General features: G+C 41.8%; 1 protein-coding gene across 3 annotated transcripts in view; it reads left to right on the plus strand.

Annotated features, from left to right (window-relative positions):
- The window catches only part of POU6F2 (POU class 6 homeobox 2), an 854,440-nt gene that overhangs the window by 484,880 nt on the left and 344,228 nt on the right, over positions 1-25,332 (plus strand). The window lies entirely within an intron of this gene.

Here is a 25,332-nt window from a genome sequence, read left to right on the forward strand (position 1 = left end):
AAAAATTTAAAGCGTGGTAAAATGGTGAATAACATACAACTTTCCATTTTTTTTTTAGTTTTGTTTTATGACTTTCAGTATTCAGTATAAATCACCTGAATAAATGAGCCTCAAGGCACAGTGCACAAATAACAAAGGAGGACACATGCATATATATATCAACCAATGTGCACCAATGGAAGAAATTGATGGACAAATCCGGAATTTGAATAGCAAAACAAAGGAAACCCAGACAAAAAGGTCCAAAAATATGAAATAACAATATTTATTTGTGAATAAACAATAAGTCGGTGGGGGACTACCAAAGAGACACAAAACCAGGGACATATAAATAATGAAAATAATAATAACTAACAATGTGTGATGGTAAATATACAGGTTAATACATCATAAAAAGGGGACCATATAGCAGCATGGGGATCCAGATGGCAATATAAATATATCATAAAGTGCATATGCAAAAATGTATGTAAACAATAAACTGGCTGAAGTAACCCAAAAGATGAGTGTAAGGTCAATAGTGACCGATGCTTATAAGTAAGCAAAATGAAGGTCAAAAGAATCCAAAAGCCAAATAGATAGAAAGCAGCATAGTGGCAAGTGCCAAAATCAGATAGAGTGCTACTATAATAAAGCAACCGCGGCCATGAGTATTACCTGCTATATGGTGGATATGTCCAGGGATGTGCCTGACCCCGACGCGCGTTTCGGCGTCTGCCTTCGTCAGGCAGATGCCGAAACGCGCGTCGGGGTCAGGCACATCCCTGGACATATCCACCATATAGCAGGTAATACTCATGGCCGCGGTTGCTTTATTATAGTAGCACTCTATCTGATTTTGGCACTTGCCACTATGCTGCTTTCTATCTATTTGGCTTTTGGATTCTTTTGACCTTCATTTTGCTTACTTATAAGCATCGGTCACTATTGACCTTACACTCATCTTTTGGGTTACTTCAGCCAGTTTATTGTTTACATACATTTTTGCATATGCACTTTATGATATATTTATATTGCCATCTGGATCCCCATGCTGCTATATGGTCCCCTTTTTATGATGTATTAACCTGTATATTTACCATCACACATTGTTAGTTATTATTATTTTCATTATTTATATGTCCCTGGTTTTGTGTCTCTTTGGTAGTCCCCCACCGACTTATTGTTTATTCACAAATAAATATTGTTATTTCATATTTTTGGACCTTTTTGTCTGGGTTTCCTTTGTTTTGCTAGTATAAATCACCTGGCAATATAGTTTTTCAGGCAAGCACAGTATGATTATGGAAATTTCTCTACCTCTTTCATATTTTAGCGGTTAAAAAAATTCAAAACTGTGCAAAAAATTATTTGGTTAATCATCATTTTATATTTTTCTGCCAGTGGAGCTATATAAAGGTTTGTTGTTCACGTGGCAAGCTGCCCTTTTCATTGGTATCTTTTTGGAAAACATTCTCTGGTTTGATCCATTTTTATTACATTTTTTAACCCCTTAACGGCAATTCCACACTTTGTTTGTTTGGCTTTTTTGCTAGGTTCACTAAATGCTAAAACTGACCTGCCATTATAATTCTCCAGGTCATTATGAGTTCTTATTGACACATCTCCATTACTAAGCCGGTTTGATGTCCCCTTACAATTCAACGGTGACATTAGCCCCCTATTACTCCATATGCCACCACTACAGGGCAGTGGGAAGAGATACCGACACTGCCGCTGGCACCCGAGACCGGAGCATGCGGCTGAATGTATTTCTATGCAGCTGAACGCTCCAGTCCCGAGTGCCAGCGGCAGTGTCGGGTATTGAGGGGCGAGACACATGCAAGTTTCTCGCAATTGTGACCCCGGCCTAATGCAGGTTGTGTGTGTGTGTCTTTATTTAACTCTTTATGTACCATTTTATTATGTTTATTACTAAACATCGGGCTTGTTATTATCTATCTATCTATCTATCTATCTATCTATCTATCGATATATCGATATATCGATATATCTATTTATCTATAGATGGATAGATATATCTATAGATAGATGGATAGATCTATCTATAGATACATCTATAGATAGATAGACAATAGATAGATAGATAGATCTATAGATTGATAGATATATCTATAGATCTATCTATCTATAGATCTATCTATCTATAGATCTATCTGTCTATTATCTATCATCTATCTATCTATTATCTATAATCTATCTATCTATTATCTATCTATGTATTATCTATAATCTATCTATCTATTATCTATCTATCTTTCTGTGTGTGTAAGCATTATTCTTCAATGGCGTATGTAAATGAAGTGGTTGGACAAGAAATGACATCACAATTCTTTTTTTTGTGCAATAATAGATTTTTATTTAGCTTTCAAAAACGCATACCAATCCACATGAAAAAAACGCATGAAAATCTGCATCAAAAACGCACAGATTTTTACCTGTGTTTTCTGCCAAGAGCAGAATCTGTGCAGAAAATTCCACAGGCAAATATGCAACGTGTGCACATACCCTAAAAGACAAGGTATGATATTAAACATCTAGGATATTGGAACGCAAATGAGAGGTATACAAATGTATGGAATCTCACTGAGAAATGGTGTTAAAATATGTAAATAAAGCAAACTCAGCTGTGCTACGTCTGTAACTGCTGAATGTGTGGCTCTGACTAGATAAGTCAACTAGGTATATACTTTATATTTTTTTCGTGATGTCCTTTTCCATTGTTATTAATCTGAACTTAAATGTGATAGTTTACACATCCTGTAAAACCGTATGCTGAGGAAAAGTTCAAATGATCCTTAACCTCAAACTATAACATTTTATAGGCTCCATCTATAAATCTGGTGCCAGACAGATAAACACAGATTAACTACTTAGCTACAGTGACATTTATAAATCTGTGATCTCCTAAGTCAGATGCCACCATCCTGTGATACCCATGACGTGAGCTCAATACATAGAAAGAAATGCAAAAGAAATACAGAGAAAGCACCATTTCTTCTACATTTTATTGTTACATTAATGGAATATTATTCCAGGGTGTACTATCTAAGAAATATACTTGCCCAGACCCTTGTGGAGCTTACACATTTACACAAATATATGGGCATGTGGAATACATATGCAAGAGCTGCTCCCCAATAGTTAAAATTAAAAAACTGTTACCATCCAGACAAGAGATACAGTGGGTACGGAAAGTATTCATACCCCTTTAAGTTTTTAACTCTTTGTTTCATTGCAGCCATTTGGTAAATTCAGAAAAGTTCACTTTTTTCACATTAATGTACTCTCTACACCCCATCTTGACTGAAAAAAACCCAGAAATGTAGACATTTTTGAAAATTTATTAAAAAAGAAAAACTGAAATATTACATGGTCATAAGTATTCAGTTGCTCAGTATTTTGTAGAACCACCCTTTTGAGTTAGTACAGCCATGAGTCTTCTTGGGAATCATGCAACAAGTTTTTCACACCTGGATTTGGGGATCCTCAGCCATTTTCAGGTCTCTCCAGAGATGCTCAATTGGGTTTAGGTCAAGGTTCTGGCTGGGCCAGTCAAGAATGGTACAGAGTTGTTCTGAAGCCACTCCTTTGTTATTTTAGCTGTGTGCTTAGGGTCATTGTCTTGCTGGCAGGTGAATCTTAGGCCAAGTCTGAGGTCCAGAGCACTCTTGAAGAGGTTTTCATCCAGGATATTTCTGTACTTGGCCGAATTCATGTTTCCTTCAATGGCAACCAGTCATCTTGTCCGTGCAGCTGAAAAACACTCCCAAAGCATGATGCTGCCACCACCATGTTTCACTGTTGGGATTGTATTGGGCAGGTGATGGGCAGTGCCTGGTTTTCTCCACACATAACGCTTAGAATTATCATCAAAAAGGTCTACTGTCATGTCATCAGACAAGAGAATCTTATTTCTCATAGTCTGGGAGTCCTTCATGTGTTTCTTAGCAAACTCTATGCGGGCTTTCATGTGTCTTGCACTGAGGAGAGGCTTCCGCCGTCTGGCCACTCTGCCATAAAGGCCCAACTGGTGGAGGGCTGCAGTGATAGTTGACTTTGTGGAATTTTCTCCCATCTCCCTATTACATCTCTGGAACTCAGCCACAGTGATCTTGGGGTTCTTCTTTACCTCTCTCATCAAGGCTCTTCTCCCACTATTGCTCAAGTTGGCTGGATAGCCAGGTCTAGGAAGACTTCTGGTGGTCGCAAACTTCTTCCTTTTAAGGATTATGGATACCACTCTGCTCTTAGGAACATTGAGTACTGCAGAAATTCTTTTCTAACCTTGGCCAGATCTGTGCCTTGCCATAATTCTGTCTCTGAGCTCCTTGGCCAGTTCCTTTGACCTCATGATTCTCATTTGGTCTGACATGCACTGTGAGGTCTTAAACAGACAGGTGTGTGCCTTTACAAATCAAGTCCTATCAGTTTATGTAAACACAGCTGGACTCCAATGAAGGAGTAGAACCATCTAAAGGAGGATCACAAGGAAATGGATAGCATGTGACTTAAATATGAGTGTCTGAGCAAAGGGTCTGAATACTTATGACCATGTGATATTTCAGTTTTACTTTTTTAATTAATTTGCAAAAATTTCTACATTTCCATTTTTTTCAGTCAAGATGGGGTACAGAGTATACATTAATGTAAAAAAATGAACTTTTTTTAATTTACCAAATGGCTGCAGTGATACCACACTGTATTTTTCACTTATGCATACAGAATATCCCACCTGTCAGACTTGTGGGCACATTTAGCTTTTCATGCCGTTGCTGCAAGAGGCTGTGCACATGTGTTCTTTCCTGGGATTCAAGCTCACAATCTGTAGCATGACAGGCTACAGATTAGAACTGAACTACAGGCTGCATCTGTGCTTAGGAGGATTTTCTCTGAAGGTCTAAATAGTACTCTTTCTTCCTCTAAAAAGGCAAATTGTACTGGTACATAGAGATAATGTTATATGCTGTATACCAATACATCGTTAAATAAATAATGGAATGATTGTTTTTTTTAATCTATAAAAGTTAACACCGGTATAATTCTTACTTACGTACTTGGTAAAATTAGTACTTAGAAAACTACAGTTCAATTTGTAAAAAAACAAGACCTCATTTAGTGAAGCTATAGTCAATCACCCAAATATATGTAAAATGTTTCCATTATCCAACCACTATTATTTTTATAAAACAAACCTCAAGACCTATGGTGTAATTTAGATATAAGGAAAACTTATCTTGATGAATAAAAAAACAGAAGCTGCTGTATTTGAATGTGACTCTGTGGACTGATGGAATAGTTGAGTGCTGCAATTAGCAGAGTTTTGTTTTGTTTATACCATTCGTTTTATACACTCTTTGTTATAACTACTGGCACCATTTAAAACCCCATGTGTGCTCTGTGTTAAATTAGGAAGAGGCAATAATTGTTCTTAGGAGCTTAAATTAAACCAAATGACTTAGGGTACCGTCACACAGTGCCATTTTCATCGCTACGACGGCACGATTCGTGACGTTGCAGCGTCGTATGATTATCGCTCCAGCGTCGTAGACTGCGGTCACACGTTGCAATACACGGCGCTGGAGCGATAATTTCATGACGTATTTGCGATGTAGAAGCCGTTGGTTACTGTGCGCACATCGTATACAACCTGTGTCAACGATGCAATCATGCCGCCACAGCGGGACACTAGACGACGAAAGAAAGTTTCAAACGATCTGCTACGACGTACAATTCTCAGCGGGGATCCGGATCGCAGTAGCGTGTCAGACACAACGATATCGTAACGATATCGCTAGAACGTCATGAATCGTGAGGTCGTAGCGATGAAAATGGCACTGTGTGACGGTACCCTTAGTGTGAGCTTGCTCAACTTAGGTTTTCCATTTTTTTATTTAGTTTTTTCCTCCCTTTCATGCAAGAGCCATAACTTTTTTATGTTTCCATCAATATAGCTGTTTGAGGGTTTTTTGCAGAATAAGTTGTACTTTTGAATGACACCATTGATTTTATAGTACTGGAAGACAGGAAAAGATCCCAGCTGTCATGAAAACCAATCAGTGCTTCCCATTCAGGTGACAGGGTCGCCGATAGGCAGAGTTTATGACGCACTTCCTGCTTACACGTGTTAAATCCTGCTATCAATCTTAACTGGTTAACAGCCATGAGTGGAGCTCTGATCCACCTGCAGCTGTTATAGGTGCATGATGGCTGATTAAATTAGCTATCATGTGCAGAAAAAGACACTGAGCTCGCATTAGAGTTGGGAAAATGACATATGAAGTAAATTTATGCAATATCTCGTGAAGGGGTTAAAGAGTAACCATCATTTGAATATTTAATTCACAAATCAATATTACACATCAAAATAAGAAACTTTGTAATATATCTTATCAGAGAAATCTGCTTTTTTCCTCCTGGACTGATCATTAATTTTTAAAATCCTCAATTCTCAGGTAAAATATGTATTCAGTAAAGACATATTTATACATTATTTAAATAGGAGATGGCAGCTGTTAATAAGATGTTATGTAGGTGGGAGGGGGGAGGAGAGGGAGAAGCTCTGGTTCTAACTCCTCCTCTTCCTTTTTCCCTCTTTCCTCTCCATGAAATGTTATCAGTAGCAACTGCCATATCCTAATTGGAGAATTATTAATTATATATATTTTTTTTTTAATAAAGAGCATAATATGGAAAAAAAGCATTGACTTTTTTTAAATACATGTAAAACAATAACCAGGTTTAAACAATAGCTAACTTTTAGTGATAAGCGATTATGCTCAGATATGGTGTTATCCGAGCATGCTCAAGTGCTAACAGAATGTCTTCAGCATGCTCGCAAAGTATGTTCGAGTGAGCTCAGCTGCATGTCTCATGACCGGCCATTCAACACTCGCAACACATAATCTTATTTGAGCATGTTTGCTCATCACTAGTCATTTTCTCAGAAAATTAAGAAGTGCAAAGGCTAGTGAGGGGTCAGACTTTACTGGTGGGTGGAGACAAGAACTGTGGTGGGATTATTATAGCTAAAGATATGGAGATCCATGTGTTATAAAAAAGCAGTGCACAAGAAAAATGCTGTTCACAAAAGTCAGCGTAAGGTAACACTATTAATATTCAATTAGACTATTAAAATATCACTTTATTCATATTAAGAAAATGAATATAAATGTAAAAGTTGCATGAGTCACTATGTTCTTCAGTACACAATGTGCTATAACCTTTTCCGACAGAACAAGATACAAAAAAGCATAATAAAATAGTAGAACAGGAAACGATAAAACAAACAGGAGTAAAGGATACAAAATATAAGCAATGTCAGGATAAAATTAATGTCTCCCTTTGTTCCGTTTGAATAATGGACAAAATTAAGCTAATTCATAAACTATGAACTAAGTATTCTCTGAACTCTGCGATTAGCCAAATATCATAATGCTTTTTTATATAGTTTTGGCGAATTGATTGTCTCCATACTTTGCTGCCTTTCCATAACAGCATAGTCCGATGACAGATCTGCTTTAATGCATAGCTAAACGTTTTCATTTAAATATTGATCAGTCTTTGAAAAGTTAATAACCTTTGTAATGTACTTCAATACATTATATTTCTTCTCTATCACTATCCATGCTGAAAGGACTGTTTAAACTGCCTTGTTCATGCACTTAGAGTAAAGGTACCTTCACACTAAACAACTTTACAACGAGAACGACAACGATCCGTGACGTTGCAGCATCCTGGATAGCGATCTCGTTGTGTTTGACACGCAGCAGCAATCTGGATCCCGCTGTGATATCGCTGGTCGGAGCTAGAAGTCCAGAACTTTATTTGGTCGTCAGATTGGCGTGTATCGTCGTGTTTGACAGCAAAAGCAACGATATCAGCAATGTTAAACATGGAGCTAATGACCTGTGAGAACGATAAGTGCGTCACCGCTACGTCACAGGATCGCTCCTGCATCGTTGAGGAGCTGCTGTGTTTGACGTCTCTACAGCGACCTAAACAGCGATGCTGCAGCGATCGGCTCTTTGTCTATATCGCTGCAGCATCGCTGAGTGTGACGGTACCTTAACTGTTTTGAACTGCAGGTCTAGCAAATATCCATACTGCAAAGTGAGATTCTCTGCTCCATTCCTCCATGCTGAGACACCATTTAAAAACACTCTCCTTGTCTGACGGAAGGAAGGAGAGCCGATAACCCCCACAAGGGAGATTAGATATACGATAGACCTGCAGTTCAAAGCAGCTACATTAAATGCATGAACAAGGCAGTTGAAACAGTCCTTTCAGCATGGACTTTGACCAAAAAGGAAGCAAGATAAACTAATGGAGTATATTACAAAAATGTATAACTTTGCAAAGATTGATCAATAGTGTTGAGCATTCCGATACCGCAAGTATCGGGTATCGGCCGATACTTGCGGGTATCGGAATTCCGATGCCGAGATCCGATACTTTTGTGGTATCGGGAATCGGTATCGGGATTAATATCAATGTGTAAAATAAAGAATTAAAATAAAAAATAGGGATATACTCACCTCTCTGGCGGCTCCTGGACTTTACTGCCGTAACCGGGAGCCGTTGTACCTAAGAATGCGTGCTTGAAGGGCCTTAGATGAGGTCACTGCGCTCTGATTGGTCCGTAGCGGTCGCGTGACCGCTACGCGACCAATCACAAAGCAGTGACGTCACCTAAGGTCTTTCAAGCGCTTGAAATACCTTAGAAGATGTCACTGCTTTGTGATTGGTCGCGTAGCGGTCACGCGACCGCTACACGACCAATCAGAAGCTGCGGACGTCTTCTAAGGTATTTCAAGCGCTTGAAAGACCTTAGGTGACGTCACTGCTTTGTGATTGGTCGCGTAGCGGTCACGCGACCGCTACGGACCAATCAGCGCAGTGACCTCATCTAAGGCCCTTCAAGCGCGCATTCTTAGGTACAACGGCTCCCGGTTACGGCGGTAAAGTCCAGGCTGCGTCGGAGGGTGAGTATATCCCTATTTTTTATTTTAATTCTTTCTTTTACACATTGATATGGATCCCAGGGCTTGAAGGAGAAGTTTCCTCTCCTTCAGACCCTGGGAACCATACAGGATACCGTCCGATACTTGGTGTCCCATTGACTTGTATTGGTATCGGGTATCGGTATCGGATTAGATCCGATACTTTGCCGGTATCGGCCGATACTTTCCGATACCGATACTTTCAAGTATCGGACGGTATCGCTCAACACTAGTGATCAATAATTAAATAAAAAAGGCTTAGTTATTCTTTAATTTACTGTATAAAAAGGTAACAGTCTCACGACTCACAATTTTGATTTGGCTTGTCTTATATTATTTTAACAAATATTGTACAGAAAATCTGAAAATGCTTTTAATAATTGCTGCCAAATTTAAAAATTGTGTAGAATTTTCTGTAGACTCTACACTTGCATAAAAGGTATATGAATTTGCCTCTATCACTCAAGCTAAACTTAGTAAATGGGCTTTACAACTGCACTATTTTTAAGAGTAAGCAGCATCCGGCTTGTAACATTGTGGAAATTTATTTCTCACATGTGATCTTAAAAAACTTTTATAGTTTCTTCTGTATTGTGATATATATATATGTAATGTAGCATCTTCAATGCATATGAAAATGCAGCTGAATTTCAAATGTTCTGTATTGCTGCTCCTGCTTCTCATTTTTTACCATTTCACACCTTGTCCACATCTTGAATGAGCTTGTAAGTTTTCAGTGCATACATTTCTTCTGATGATATATTGTCCTGGTGGAAAATTTCATTTACTGGCTGTGCCCTTTGCTGAACCTGTTGCTAGTCAAAGAACATGATAAGCGTATAAGTAGCATGCTACTTCATTTATCATACATCGTTTGAGACACTCAAATATCTCATATGCAATTCTGAATTTTGCACTAGGGGAATTCACTAAACTAGCAGGGAAAAATATCCAAATAAATTGCTGCTCAGTGCCGTATAGAATATCATTGGGAATATTTATTCATGATGTGTGCTAAAAATGGCTTTTTGTTTGCTTCATTTCTCTGAATATATAGTGTTAATCATTTGAGTATTAACATTTTATGATGTAATTCTCAGAACATGCAGTGTAAATGTAAGGAAGTGGAGGTGCTGACCACACCCCCTTGCACTGTTATAAATGTAATTTTATCTGTTTACCCATTTGCATGCACTTATTTGGGGAATTGTTGTGAATTCTGCTCTTGGGTTCCCTCCGGTGGTTGTTGGTAGTAATGCAGTTGTCCCTGGGTTGCAATCCTGGGCAGGTGTCCCTGCTGATTGCAGCTCTGACTGGGATATTTAGGTGTGCAGGATTCATTAGCCCTTGCCAGTTGTCCATTGTTCTTGGAGGTTTTGCATCTCTGTCTGGTTCCTCCTGCCCTGCTGCCAAATCAGCAAAGATAAGTTCTGGTTTTGTTTCTACAGCACACATGCTGTGTGCTTTACAATTCAGTACTATTCAATGTTTTTTCTTGTCCAGCTTAGACTGTGTTTGGATATTTTAGTCTAGTTGGATTCTCAGGAGATGCAGATATTCATTCCATGTCTTTAGTTAGATGGTGGAATTTTTGTATTATCTGCTGTGGATATTTTTAGGGTTTTAATATTGACCACTTAGTATTCTGTCCTATCCTTTCCTATTTAGCTAGCGTGGCCTCTTTTGCTGAATCCTGATTTCTGCCTGCGTGTGTCTTTCCTCTAATACTCACAGTCAATATTTGTGGGGGGCTGCCTATCCTTTGGGGTTCTGCTCTGAGGCAAGATAGAATTCCCATTTCCATCTATAGGGGTATTTAGTCCTCCGGCTGTGTCGAGGTGTCTAGGATCTGTTGGGTACACCCCATGGCTACTTCTAGTTGCGGTGACAGTTTAGGGTATGCGGTCAATATAGGTTCCACCTACTCCTGAGAAAGTCTCATGCGGCTCCAAGGTCACCGGATCATAACAGTACAACTGGCCAACAATGAGTTAAATGCATCTCAGAAGAAGGGAAGAAAGAGCCATTTTTTTTTTCTGTAGACTGCTTTGTCTTTTCTTCCCTCTTTTTCTCTGGGTGGCTGAGGAGTCTTGTGCTAGCATGGATGTTCAGGGATTAGCTTCTCGTGTAGACCAGCTTGCTGCTAGGGTACAGAATATTTCTGATTATATTGCTCAGACTCCAGTTTTAGAGCCTAAGATTCCTACTTCTGATTTGTTTTTTGGGGACAGGTCCAAATTTTTGAGTTTTAAAAACAACTGTAAACTGTTTTTTGCTCTGAGTCCTCGATCCTCTGGTGATTCCATTCAGCAGGTTAAAATTGTCATCTCCCTGCTGCATGGTGATCCTCAGGATTGGGCATTTTCCCTGGAATCTGGGAATCCGGCCTTGCTTAATGTAGACGCCTGTTTTCAGGCTTTAGGATTATTATATGATGAACCAAATTCTGTGGATCAAGCGGAGAAGACCTTGTTGGTCCTGTCTCAGGGTCAAGAAGCGGCAGAATTGTATTGTCAGAAATTTAGAAAATGGTCTGTGTTGACTAAATGGAATGATGATGCTTTGGCGGCAATTTTCAGAAAGGGTCTTTCTGAATCCGTTAAAGATGTTATGGTGGGGTTTCCCACGCCTTTCGGTCTGAGTGATTCTATGTCTCTGTCCATTCAGTTTGATCGGTGTTTACGGGAGCGCAGAACTGTGCGCGCTGTGGAGTTGTCCTCAGAGCGGATGCCTGAGTCAATGCAGTGTGATAGGATTCTGTCTAGAACGGAACAACAGGGATTCAGACGTCAGAATAGGTTGTGTTTTTATTGTGGCGCTGCTTCTCATGTCATTTCAGTCTGTCCTAGGCGTACAAAGAGGATCGCTAGTTCAATTACCATCAGTACTGTACAACCTAAATTTTTATTATCTGTGTCCTTGATCTGCTCATTATCATCATTTTCTGTCATGGCGTTTGTGGATTCAGGCGCCGCCTTGAACTTAATGGACTTTGAGTTTGCCAGGCATTGTGGTTTTCCCTTGCAGTCTTTGCAGAACCCTATTCCTTTCCCTATTTCCAGCCCATCAGGAAGATTGTCGATTACTGGTGTTGCATAATTTACATGATGCTATCGTGCTGGGTTTTCCATGGTTGCAGGCACATAATCCTGTGTTGGATTGGAAGTCTATGTCTGTGACTAGTTGGGGATGTCAGGGGGTTCATAATGATGTTCCTTTGATGTCAATCTCCTCTTCTTCCACTTCTGAAATTACAGAGTTTTTGTCTGATTTTCAGCATGTATTCGATGGGCCCAAGTCCAGTTCCCTTCCACCGCATAGGGACTGTGATTGTGCGATTGACTTGATTCCAGGCTGTAAGTTTCCTAAGGGCCGACTTTTTAACCTGTCTGTGCCTGAACATACCGCCATGCGGAGTTATGTTAAGGAGTCTTTGGAGAAAGGACATATTCGGCCATCTTCTTCACCATTGGGAGCGGGTTTTTTTTTTTGTTGCTAAGAAGGATGGCTCCTTGAGACCCTGTATTGATTATCGCCTCTTGAATAAGATCACGGTCAAGTTTCAATACCCTTTACCTCTGCTTTCCGATTTGTTTGCTAGGATTAAGGGGGCTAGTTGGTTTACTAAGATTGACCTTTGGGGGGCATATAATCTTGTTCGTATTAAGCAGGGTGATGAATGGAAAACTGCGTTTAATACGCCCGAAGGCCATTTTGAGTACCTTGTGATGCCATTCGGACTCTCTAAGGCTCCATCTGTTTTTCAGTCCTTCATGCACGACATCTTCCGGACTTACCTTGATAAATTCATGATTGTATATTTGGATGACATTTTAATTTTTTCCGATGATTGGGAGTCTCATGTGAAACAGGTCAGGATGGTATTTCCGATCCTTCGTGATAATGCTTTGTTTGTGAAGGGGTCTAAGTGTCTCTTTGGGGTGCAGAAGGTTTCTTTTTTGGGCTTTATTTTTTCTCCCTCATCTGTAGAGATGGATCCGGTTAAGGTTCAGGCCATTCATGATTGGATTCAACCCACATCTGTGAAGAGCCTTAAGAAATTTTTGGGCTTTGCTAATTTTTATCGCCGTTTCATTGCTAACTTCTCCAGTGTGGTTAAACCCTTGACCGATCTGACGAAGAAAGGCGCTGATGTGACGAATTGGTCCTCTGCGGCTGTCTCTGCCTTTCAGGAGCTTAAACGCCGATTTACTTCTGCCCCGATGCTGCGTCAACCAGATGTTTCTCTTCCGTTTCAGGTTGAGGTTGAAGCTTCTGAGATTGGGGCAGGGGCCGTTTTGTCTCAGAGGGATCCTGTTGGTTCCTTGATGAAACCGTGTGCCTTCTTTTCCCGTAAGTTTTCGCCCGCTGAATGCAATTATGATGTCAGCAATCGGGAGTTGTTGGCTATGAAGTGGGCGTTTGAGCAGTGGGGACATTGGCTCGAGGGAGCTAAGCACCGTATTGTGGTCTTGACCGATCATAAAAATCTGATTTACCTCGAGTCCGCCAGGCGGCTGAATCCTAGACAGGCTCGACAGGCTCGATGGTCGTTGTTTTTTTCCCGTTTTGATTTCGTGGTCTCGTATCTTCCGGGTACCAAGAATATTAAGGCTGATGCCCTCTCTAGGAGTTTTTGCCTGATTTTCCTGAGGTTCTTGAACCGGTCGGCATTCTGAAAGAAGGGGTGGTCCTTTCTGCCATTTCCCCTGATTTACGATGGGTTCTTCAGGAATTTCAGGCTGAAAAACCTGACCGCTGTCCAGTGGGGAAACTGTTTGTTCCTGATAGATGGACTAGTAGAGTGATTTCTGAGGTTCATTGTTCTGTGTTGGCTGGCCATCCTGGTATTTTTGGTACCAGAGATTTGGTTGGTAGGTCCTTTTGGTGGCCTTCTTTGTCGCGTGATGTGCGTTCTTTTGTGCAGTCCTGTGGGACTTGTGCGCAGGCCAAGCCTTGTTGTTCCCATGCTAGTGGGTTGCTTTTGCCTTTTCCGGTCCCTGGGAGGCCTTGGACGCATATTTCTATGGATTTTATTTCTGATCTTCCGGTTTCCTAGAAGATATCTGTCATCTGGGTTGTTTGTGACCGGTTCTCTAAGATGTTCCATTTGGTGCCTTTGCCTAAATTGCCTTCCTCTTCTGATTTCGTTCTGTTGTTTTTTCAGCATGTGGTTCGTTTGCATGGTATTCCGGAGAATATTGTGTCCGACAGAGGATCCCAGTTTGTTTCTCAGTTTTGGCGGGCCTTTTGTCCTAAGCTGGGCATTGATTTGTCTTTTTCTTCCGCATTTCATCCTCAGACAAATGGCCAGACCGAGCGAACTAATCAGACTTTAGAAACTTATCTGAGATGCTTTGTGTCTGCTGATCAGGATGATTGGGTGGCTTTCTTGCCATTGGCCGAGTTTGCCCTTATTAATCGGGCTAGTTTGGCTACCTTGGTTTCGCCCTTCTTTTGTAATTTTGGTTTTCATCCTCGTTTTTCTTCGGGGCAGGTTGAGCCTTCTGACTGTCCTGGTGTGGATTCTGTGGTTGACAGGTTGCAGCAGATTTGGGCTCATGTAGTGGACAATTTGGTATTGTCTCAGGAGGAGGCTCAACGTTTTGCTAACCGTCGTCGGTGTTTTGGTTCCCGGCTTCGGGTTGGGGATCTGGTCTGGTTGTCTTCCCGTCATGTTCCTATGAAGGTTTTTTCCCCTAAGTTTAAGCCTCGCTTTATTGGTCCTTATAGGATTTCTGAGATTATTAATCCGGTGTCTTTTCGATTGGACCTTCCGGCTTCTTTTGCTATCCATAATGTCTTCCATAGATCTTTATTGCGGAAATATGTGGTGCCCTGTTATGATCCGGTGGCCTTGGAGCCGCATGAGACCTTCTCTGGAGAAGGTGGTACTTTTACAGACCGCAACCCTAAACTGACACCGCAACTAGAAGTAGCCGTGGGGTGTAACTAACACATCCTAGACACCTCAACACAGCCGGAGGACTAAATAACCCTATAGATGGAAATGGGAATTCTATCGCCTCAGAGCAGAAACCCCAAAGGATAGGCAGCCCCCCACAAATATTGACGGTGAATATAAGAGTAAAGACACACACAGGCTGAAAACAGGATTTAGCAAAAGAGGCACTTCTAGCTAAATAGTAAAGGATAGGACAGAGTACTAAGCGGTCAGTATTAAAACTCTGAAAATATCCACAGCAGAAAATACAAAAATTCCACATCTAACTAAAGACATAGAATGTATATCTGCATCTCCAGAGAATCCAGCATGACTGGAAAAATCCAAACATGTCTAAGCTGGACAAGACAAAACAATAAATTGTTCTGAACTGAAAAGCACACTGCATGTGTGCTGCAGGAAAATAAACCAGACACTTATCTTGGCTGAATTGGCAGCAGAGCAGTAGGAACCAGACAGGGATGTAAACCCTCCAAGAACAATGGACAACTGGCACTGACTAATGAATCTAGCACACCTAAACACCGAATAGAGCTGCAATCAGCAGAAACACCTGCCTTGGAACAACCCAGAGACAACTGCACTATCACAAACAACCACCGGAGGGAGCCCAAGAACAGAATTCACAACAGTACCCCCCCTTGAAGAGGGGTCACCGAACCCTCACCAGAGCCCCCAGGGCGATCAGGACGAGCCAGATGAAAGGCACGGACCAAATCAGCAGCATGGACATCAGAGGCAAAAACCCAAGAATTATCCTCCTGGCCATAACCCTTCCATTTGACAAGATACTGAAGCTTCCGCCTCGAAAAACGAGAATCCAAAATCTTCTCAACCACATACTCCAACTCCCCATCAACCAACACAGGGGCAGGAGGATCAACAGAGGGAACAACGGGCACCACATATTTCCGCAATAAAGATCTATGGAAAACATTATGGATGGCAAAAGAGGCCGGAAGGGCCAAACGAAAAGAGACCGGATTGATAATCTCAGAAATCCTATAAGGACCAATAAACCGAGGCTTAAACTTAGGGGAAGAAACCTTCATAGGAACATGACAGGAAGATAACCAGACCAAATCCCCAACCCGAAGCCGGGAACCAACACGCCGACGACGGTTAGCAAAACGCTGAGCCTCCTCCTGAGACAACACCAAATTGTCCACCACATGAGCACAAATCTGCTGCAACCTGTCAACCACAGAATCCACACCAGGACAGTCAGAAGGCTCAACCTGCCCTGAAGAAAAACGAGGATGAAAACCAAAATTACAAAAGAAGGGCGAAACCAAGGTAGCCGAACTAGCCCGATTATTAAGGGCAAACTCGGCCAATGGCAAGAAAGCCACCCAATAATCCTGATCAGCAGACACAAAGCATCTCAAATAAGTTTCCAAAGTCTGATTAGTTCGCTCGGTCTGGCCATTTGTCTGAGGATGAAATGCGGAGGAAAAAGACAAATCAATTCCGAACCTACCACAAAGGGCTCGCCAAAATCTAGAAACAAACTGTGAGCCTCTGTCAGACACAATACTCTCCGGAATACCATGATAACGAACCACATGCTGAAAAAACAACGGAACCAAATCAGAAGAGGAAGGCAATTTAGGCAAAGGCACCAAATGGACCATCTTAGAGAACCGGTCACAAACCACCCAGATAACAGACATCCTCTGGGAAACCGGAAGATCTGAAATAAAATCCATAGAAATATGCGTCCAGGGCCTCTCAGGGACTGGCAAAGGCAAAAGCAACCCACCAGCACGGGAACAACAAGGCTTAGCCCACGCACAAGTCCCACAGGACTGCACAAAAGAACGCACATCACGCGACAAAGAAGGCCACCAAAAGGACCTACCAACCAAATCTCTGGTACCAAAAATACCAGAATGGCCAGCCAACACAGAACAATGAACCTCAGAAATCACTCTACTAGTCCATCTATCAGGAACAAACAGTTTCCCCACTGGACAGCGGTCAGGTTTGTCAGCCTGGAATTCCTGAAGAACCCGTCGTAAATCAGGGGAAATGGCAGAATGGACCACCCCTTCTTTCAGAATGCCGACCGGTTCAAGGACCTCAGGAGAATCAGGCAAAAAACTCCTAGAGAGGGCATCAGCCTTAATATTCTTAGAACCCGCTTGGCAGCCTCGAGGTAAATCAGATTTTTATGATCGGTCAAGACCACAATACGGTGCTTAGCTCCCTCAAGCCAATGTCGCCACTCCTCAAACGCCCACTTCATAGCCAACAACTCCCGATTGCCGACATCATAATTGCGTTCAGCAGGCGAAAACTTACGGGAAAAGAAGGCACACGGTTTCATCAAGGAACCATCAGAATTCCTCTGAGACAAAACGGCCCCTGCCCCAATCTCAGAAGCGTCAACCTCAACCTGAAACGGAAGAGAAATGTCCGGTTGACGCAACACCGAGGCCGAAGTAAATAGGCGTTTAAGCTCCTGAAAGGCAGAGACAGCCGCAGAAGACCAATTCGTCACATCAGTGCCCTTCTTCGTCAAATCGGTCAAAGGTTTAACCACACTGGAGAAGTTAGCAATGAAACGGCGATAAAAATTAGCAAAGCCCAAAAATTTCTGAAGGCTCTTCACGGATGTGGGCTGAATCCAATCATGAATGGCCTGAACCTTAACCGGATCCATCTCAATAGATGAGGGAGAAAAAATGAAGCCCAAAAAAGAAACCGAGCTTCTCCACTCCAAAGAGACACTTAGACCCCTTCACAAACAAAGCATTATCACGAAGGATCTGAAGTACCATCCTGACCTGCTCCACATGAGACTCCCTGTTGTGAATTAGACTTTTTTGGCTCCCTCTTGTGGTCACTAGTGATATGACTCTGGGATTGTCTTTCCTCAGTTTGGCACCCACCTGGGTCGTTAGTCCAGGGGTGTTGCTATATAAACTTCCTGGATCCTCAGTCCAGTGCCTGGCATCGTTGTAATCAGTTCATTTCTGTTTGCTCCTGTCTGCTGGTCCTGGATCTTGCAAAATTAAGCTAAGTCTTGCTTCCTTGTTTTTTGGTTATTTGCATTGCTATTATTTTTGTCCAGCTTGTACTAAATGTGTTTCCTGATTCTGCTGGAAGCTCTAGGGGGCTGGTGTTCTCCCCCCGGGCCGTTAGACGGTTCGGGGGTTCTTGAATATCCAGCGTGGAAATTTTGATAGGGTTTTTGCTGACCGTATAAGTCATCTTACTATATTCTGCTATTAGTCAGTGGGCCTCTCTTTGCTAAATATCTAGTTCATTCTTACGTTTGTCTTTTCTCCTTACCTCACCGTTATTATTTGTTGGGGGCTTGTATCCAACTTTTGGGGTCTTTTCTCTGGAGGCAAGAAAGGTCTATCTTTTCCCTTCTAGGGTTAGTTAGTTCTCCGGCTGGCGCGAGACGTCTAGAACCAACGTAGGCACGTTCCCCGGCTGCTTCTATTTGTGGTGCTAGGATTAGATATATGGTCAGCCCAGTTACCACTGCCCTATGAGCTGGTTTTTTGTGTTTGCAGACTTGGTATGTATTTTTGAGACCCTCTGCCATTGGGGTCATAACAACTCCCAATCATCGGGAAAAATCAAAATGTCATCCAAATATACAATCATGAATTTATCAAGATAAGTCCGGAAGATGTTGTGCATGAAGGACTGAAAAACAGATTGGGCATTAGAGAGCCCGAATGGCATCATTCACAAGGTATTCAAAATGGACTTCGGGCGTATTAAACGCAGTTTTCTATTCATCCCTCTGCTTACTACGAACAAGATTATATGCCCCCCGAAGGTCAATCTTAGTAAACCAACTAACCCCCTTAATCCTAGCAAACAAATCAGAAAGCAAAGGTAAAGGGTATTGAAACTTGACCGTGATCTTATTCAAGAGGCGATAATCAATACAGGGTCTTAAGGAGCCATCCTTCTTAGCAACAAAAAAGAATCCCGCTCCCAACGGTGAAGAAGATGGCCGAATATGCCCTTTCTCCAAAGACTCCTTAACATAACTCCGCATGGAGGTATGTTCAGGCACAGACAGGTTGAAAAGTCGGCCCTTAGGAAACTTACAGCCTGGAATCAAGTCAATAGCACAATCACAGTCCCTATGCGGTGGAAGGGAACTGGACTTGGGCTCATCGAATACATCCTGAAAATCAGACAAAAACTCAGGAATTTCAGAAGAGGAAGGAGAGGAGATTGACATCAAAGGAACGTCATTATGAACCCCCTGACAACCCCAACTAGTCACGGATATAGACTTCCAATCCAACACAGGATTATGTGCCTGCAACCATGGGAAAACCCAGCACAATAGCATCATGCAAATTATGCAACACCAGAAAACGACAATCTTCCTGATGGGCTGGCGCCATACACATGGTCACCTGTGTCCAAAACTGGGGTTTATTTTTTGCCAAAAGTGTAGCATCAATGCCCCTTGAAGGAATAGGATTCTGCAAAGACTGCAAGGGGAAACCACAACGCCTGGCAAATTCAAAGTCCATTAAGTTCAAAGTGGCGTCTGAATCCACAAACGCCATGATAGAAAATGATGACAATGAGCAGATCAGGGACACAGATAACAGAAATTTAGGTTGTACAGTACTGATGGTAACTGAACTGGCGATTCTCTTTGTACGCTTTGGACAGACTGAAATAACATGAGAAGCATTGCCACAATAAAAACACAACCTATTCTGACGTTTGAATCCCTGTTTTTCCGTTCTAGACAGAATCCTATCACACTGCATAGGCTCAGGCATCTGCTCTGAGGACAACGCCACAGCGCGCACAGCTCTGCGCTCACGCAAGCGCCGATCAATCTGAATGGCCAGAGACATAGAATCACTTAGACCGACAGGCATGGGAAACCCCACCATAACATCTTTAATGGATTCAGAAAGACCCTTTCTGAAAATTGCCGCCAAAGCATCGTCATTCCATTTAGTCAGCACAGACCATTTTCTAAACTTCTGACAATACAATTCTGCCGCCTCTTGACCCTGAGACAGGGCCAACAAGGTCTTCTCCGCTTGATCCACAGAATTTGGTTCATCATATAATAATCCTAGAGCCTGAAAAAAGGCGTCTATATTAAGCAAGGCCGGATTCCCAGATACCAGGGAAAATGCCCAATCCTGAGGATCGCCACGCAGCAGGGAGATGACAATTTTAACCTGCTGAATGGGATCACCAGAGGAATGAGGTTTCAGAGCAAAAAACAGTTTGCAGTTGTTTTTAAAACTCAAAAATTTGGACCTGTCCCCAAAAAACAAATCAGGAGTAGGAATCCTAGGCTCTAAAACCGGAGTCTGAACAATATAATCTGCAATACCCTGTAATCTAGCAGCAAGCTGGTCTACACGAGAAGCTAATCCCTGAACATCCATACTTGCACAAGACTCCACAGCCACCCAGAGGAAAAGAGGGAAGGAGAGCCAAAGCAGACTACAGAAAAAAAAATGGCTCAACACCCTTCTTCCCTTCTTCTGAGATGCATTTAACTAATTGTAGGCCAGTTGTACTGTTATGATCCGGTGGCCTTGGAGCCGCACGAGACCTTCTCTGGAGAAGGTGGTACCTGTACAGACCGCAACCCTAAACTGACACCGCAACTAGAAGTAGCCGTGGGGTGTGCCTAACACATCCTAGACACCTCGACACAGCCGGAGGACTAAATAACCCTAAAGATGGAAATGGGAATTCTATCTTGCCTCAGAGCAGAAACCCCAAAGGATAGGCAGCCCCCCACAAATATTGATGGTGAATATAAGAGTAAAGACACACACAGGCTGAAAACAGGATTTAGCAAAAGAGGCACTTCTAGCTAAATAGTAAAGGATAGGACAGAGTACTAAGCGGTCAGAAACTCTAAAAATATCCACAGCAGAAAATACAAAAATTCCACATCTAACTAAAGACATAGAATGTATATCTGCATCTCCAGAGAATCCAGCATGACTGAAAAAATCCAAACAAGTCTAAGCTGGACAAGACAAAACAATAAATTGTTCTGAACTGAAAAGAACACTGCATGTGTGCTGCAGGAAAATAAACCAGACACTTATCTTGGCTGAATTGGCAGCAGAGCAGAAGGAACCAGACAGGGATGTAAACCCTCCAAGAACAATGGACAACTGGCACTGACTAATGAATCCAGCACACCTAAATACCGAATAGAGCTGCAATCAGCAGAAACACCTGCCCTGGAACAACCCAGAGACAATTGCACTATCACAAACAACCACCGGAGGGAGCCCAAGAACAGAATTCACAACAGTGCCCATTGTTCCCTCTGTTGATCCTCCAGCCCCTGTATTGGTTGATGGGGAGTTGGAGTATGTGGTTGAGAAGATTTTGGATTCTCGCTTTTCGAGGCGGAGGCTTCAGTACCTTGTTAAATGGAAGGGTTATGGCCAGGAGGATAATTCTTGGGTTTTTGCCTCTGATGTCCATGCTGCTGATTTGGTCCGTGCCTTTCATCTGGCTCGTCCTGATCGGCCTGGGGGCTCTGGTGAGGGTTCGGTGACCCCTCTTCAAGGGGGGGGTACTGTTGTGAATTCTGCTCTTGGATTCCCTCCGGTGGTTGTTGGTAGTAATGCAGTTGTCCCTGGGTTGCAATCCTGGGCAGGTGTCCCTGCTGATTGCAGCTCTGACTGGGATATTTAGGTGTGCAGGATTCATTAGCCCTTGCCAGTTGTCCATTGTTCTTGGAGGTTTTGCATCTCTGTCTGGTTCCTCCTGCCCTGCTGCCAAATCAGCAAAAATAAGTTCTGGTTTTGTTTCTACAGCACACATGCTGTGTGCTTTACAATTCAGTACTATTCAATGTTTTTTCTTGTCCAGCTTAGACTGTGTTTGGATTTTTTAGTCCAGTTGGATTCTCAGGAGATGCATATATACATTCCATGTCTTTAGTTAGATGGTGGAATTTTTGTATTATCTGCTGTGGATATTTTTAGGGTTTTAATACTGACCGCTTAGTATTCTGTCCTATCCTTTCCTATTTAGCTAGTGTGGCCTCTTTTGCTAAATCCTGATTTCTGCCTGCGTGTGTCTTTCCTCTAATACTCACAGTCAATATTTGTGGGGGGCTGCCTATCCTTTGGGGTTCTGCTCTGAGGCAAGATAGATTTCCCATTTCCATCTATAGGGGTATTTAGTCCTCCGGCTGTGTCGAGGTGTCTAGGATGTGTTAGGTACACCCCACGGCTACTTCTAGTTGCGGTGACAGTTTAGGGTTTGCGGTCAGTATAGGTTCCACCTACTCCTAAGAAAGTCTCATACGGCTCCAAGGTCACCGGATCATAACAGGGAATGTGAATAGTTAACAGTTGGGACCAGCCCAGAATGGGAGTGGCTATGTGGGAAGACAGTGAAGACTTCCTGAGAGTGAGTCAATTAGAACCCAGTGCTCAGCAAGAACAGACCTAAGGTCTGACAGTTGGCTGACTGACATGTTATAGTGTGTTGTGTAAGTGAAGAGGGAAGACTACAGGACATCAGATAATATGTCTTAAGGATCAAGGAAATGGAGAGATATTTGACAGAGAGATTTGACAGATTTGAGTCCAGGCCAGAGACACCACTTAATTTACGCAACTTAACCCAGGGGAAGTAGAAGGGAATTGAAAGAGAAGGGATTGCATCAGCAGGAATTTAGTAAACAGTTGTATACATTGAAAGAAAACTCAATTCTGTGTATTGAAAAGAAGCTATTGTCACTATATTGGGATTTAACTTTTTCTACAGGGAACAGTGGACTTTCAAGGTTCTAGTGAGGAGTTGTACCCATGCAACTCAAGCATTGGGGTCCTCATTAGTCAGTTGGGAGTAGCTGGGAGCGGCAGTTTTGTTACACAATGAACAATGTGGCACTCTGCCATAATCGTTTGTTGGATTGTCAACAGATGCAAGAGTGTCAAGTGCAAGAGAAATTACGTGTTATTAAATGTTACTTAGAAGTGCCCATGCCTGCCTAATATAACAGAAATCTTTGTGAAGAAACATGGCTATTATCTGTGTACATAGTCCTTATCAAGTTCATATTCAATAAAAGCAAGTTGAATTTTGGACTTTAGTTTCCCTCAATTTGTTCTTTATCATCTAGTCCTGGTCTGCCTGACATAGCGGCACTATAAAGTGTGCAGATGTGTATCACCCAGGTAACAAGAGAACACACAAACAGGCAGGACCCCATTTTCATACAGTGTGCAGGGGCATAGAAGAGGAGTAGCTCACCCACAGCTACTGACCCTCACCACTTTACATAAATGACAATATATTGAGATAATTTGCTTAGTAGAAATGTCTACAACTGATATGTTTATACATATTAGTCCAATTTGCCAAGAACACATTCCACACAATGATGCAACCAAAAAAAAGGGCCTCACAAGTTATTAACCAAGCCACAGAATGTTCGGTTCAAACATAGAAATTTATTAAAAAATAGAATAAAATATTTTTTCTTAACTTTCAAATACATTCACATAATGTCAAAAAATGCCTCCAATCCAAAACTGACTCTCTGTGCGGTACAGATATTGAGTAACAGCAGGCTTAAAATACATGAAATACCTCGTTACATAACCTATTACCGGAACCCAATCATGTATATTTATGTCAAAGAATGAATTGCCTGGGGAATAAATCTACTATATTAAAGTGCCAATATACATATGTAGCTGGCTACCAAAATAGCCTATAAGTCTTATTTCATGATATACAATTGTATTAACTACTCATGAATATAGTTACAACCCCATATGTTGCATAGCACCCAGGTCATAACGTATACAGTGTTTGCAAGAATTGCCAGGCATCACCCCATCTATGGCATAGACAAAAGATCATAATTACCTCTGTACTCGCTCATAGAACCAGTGTAGAAACCCCTATGCGCGTTTCGATAGTTCTTACGCCCCCAGAAGAAGAACTATCGAAAAGCGCTTTTTCTGTTTCCATGCGATACATTCTGCCTACTATTACTATTGTAATCTATACAGTTTAGCATACTTTGTGTAAAATTACAGTGGTTTAAAATGTTTAAAAACCACTTGGCTAACTATAGGTGACAAAAAAATTTTGTTCCAAAAATGTACTATTGTCAACAATACGGTTTAACTTGCTTTGTGTGAAATTATGGTGGTTTCAAATTGTTAAAAACTGCTTGAACTGCCCCACATGATTACATTTTCTTTCTTTTGTCATCCGTACAGTTTAACTTGCTTTGCTCAAAATTATTGTGGTTTAATATTTGTAAAAAATCACTTGCCCTGCTGAAGTTCACAAAATTTTGTGTTCCAAAAATTGACTGTCATTCATACAGTTTAACGTGATTTGTGTAAAATTATGGCGGTTTAAAATTTGTAGCAACCACTTGGCCTGCTACAGTTCAACAACTTTTTTGTTCCAAAAATTGACTATTGTCATCCACACAGTTTAATGTGCTTTGTGTGAAATTACGGTGGTTTGAAATTTTTAAAAACTGATTGGCCTGATACAGGTGACAAATGTTTTTTTTTCCAAAAATTGACTATTGTCAAAAACACAGTTTAACTTGCTTTGTGTGAAATTATGGCGGTTTGAAATTGTTAAAAACCGCTTGAACTGCTACAAGTGATTATAATTTCTTTTTTATAAAAAAAAATTACTGTATTTTTCGGACTATAAGATGCACTTTTTTCCTCCAAAAATGTGGAGTAAAATGGGGGATGCATCTTATAGTCCGGATGTAATGGCTCTGGCTGTGGTGGGGATGTGGGGGAGTGGTATCGGTGGAGCAGCGGGTCACAGGAGGCTGGAGCTGGCAGCTGAGGCTAACTCTTGTGCCTGCTGCTAAAGAGAAAAAAATATTCAGGGCATTCCATGCCCATGGGCGTGGAGGGTAATGAATATTAATTTCTCTTTAATAAAGTCTTGGCATGATTGGCCCCCAACTCCAGTCCTGGTATGCATGGCTCCATCCTTATAATTGGCCCCACCCCCATCCTGGTATGCATGGCCCCATCAGAAAACATTAAAAAACAACCCATTACACTTACCTTCCCAGCGCTGCCTCGCAGCATTTTGTTCCTATACCAGCAGCTGCTTCATGCTTGTAAGCAGCGCATGGGAGGTACGTCATGTGCTGCTTGCAAGCTGAAGGGCAGCTGCCGGAATACTCACTGCTTCCCATGCCGGGACTGTGCAAGCAGAGAGCAGTGAGTATTAATTGCTCTTCAGTAGTGCGCACAGTGTCAGCCGCCGGCTTCCTGCTGCTGCCATTGGTCACGTATGCTGCGACTTAAGAGAAATGAATATTCACCTCTCTCCATGCCCAGAGAGGTGAATATTTATTTCTCTTAAGTAGCG

This window comes from Ranitomeya variabilis, chromosome 6, assembly GCF_051348905.1.
Source record: "Ranitomeya variabilis isolate aRanVar5 chromosome 6, aRanVar5.hap1, whole genome shotgun sequence".
Lineage (NCBI taxonomy): Eukaryota > Metazoa > Chordata > Amphibia > Anura > Dendrobatidae > Ranitomeya > Ranitomeya variabilis.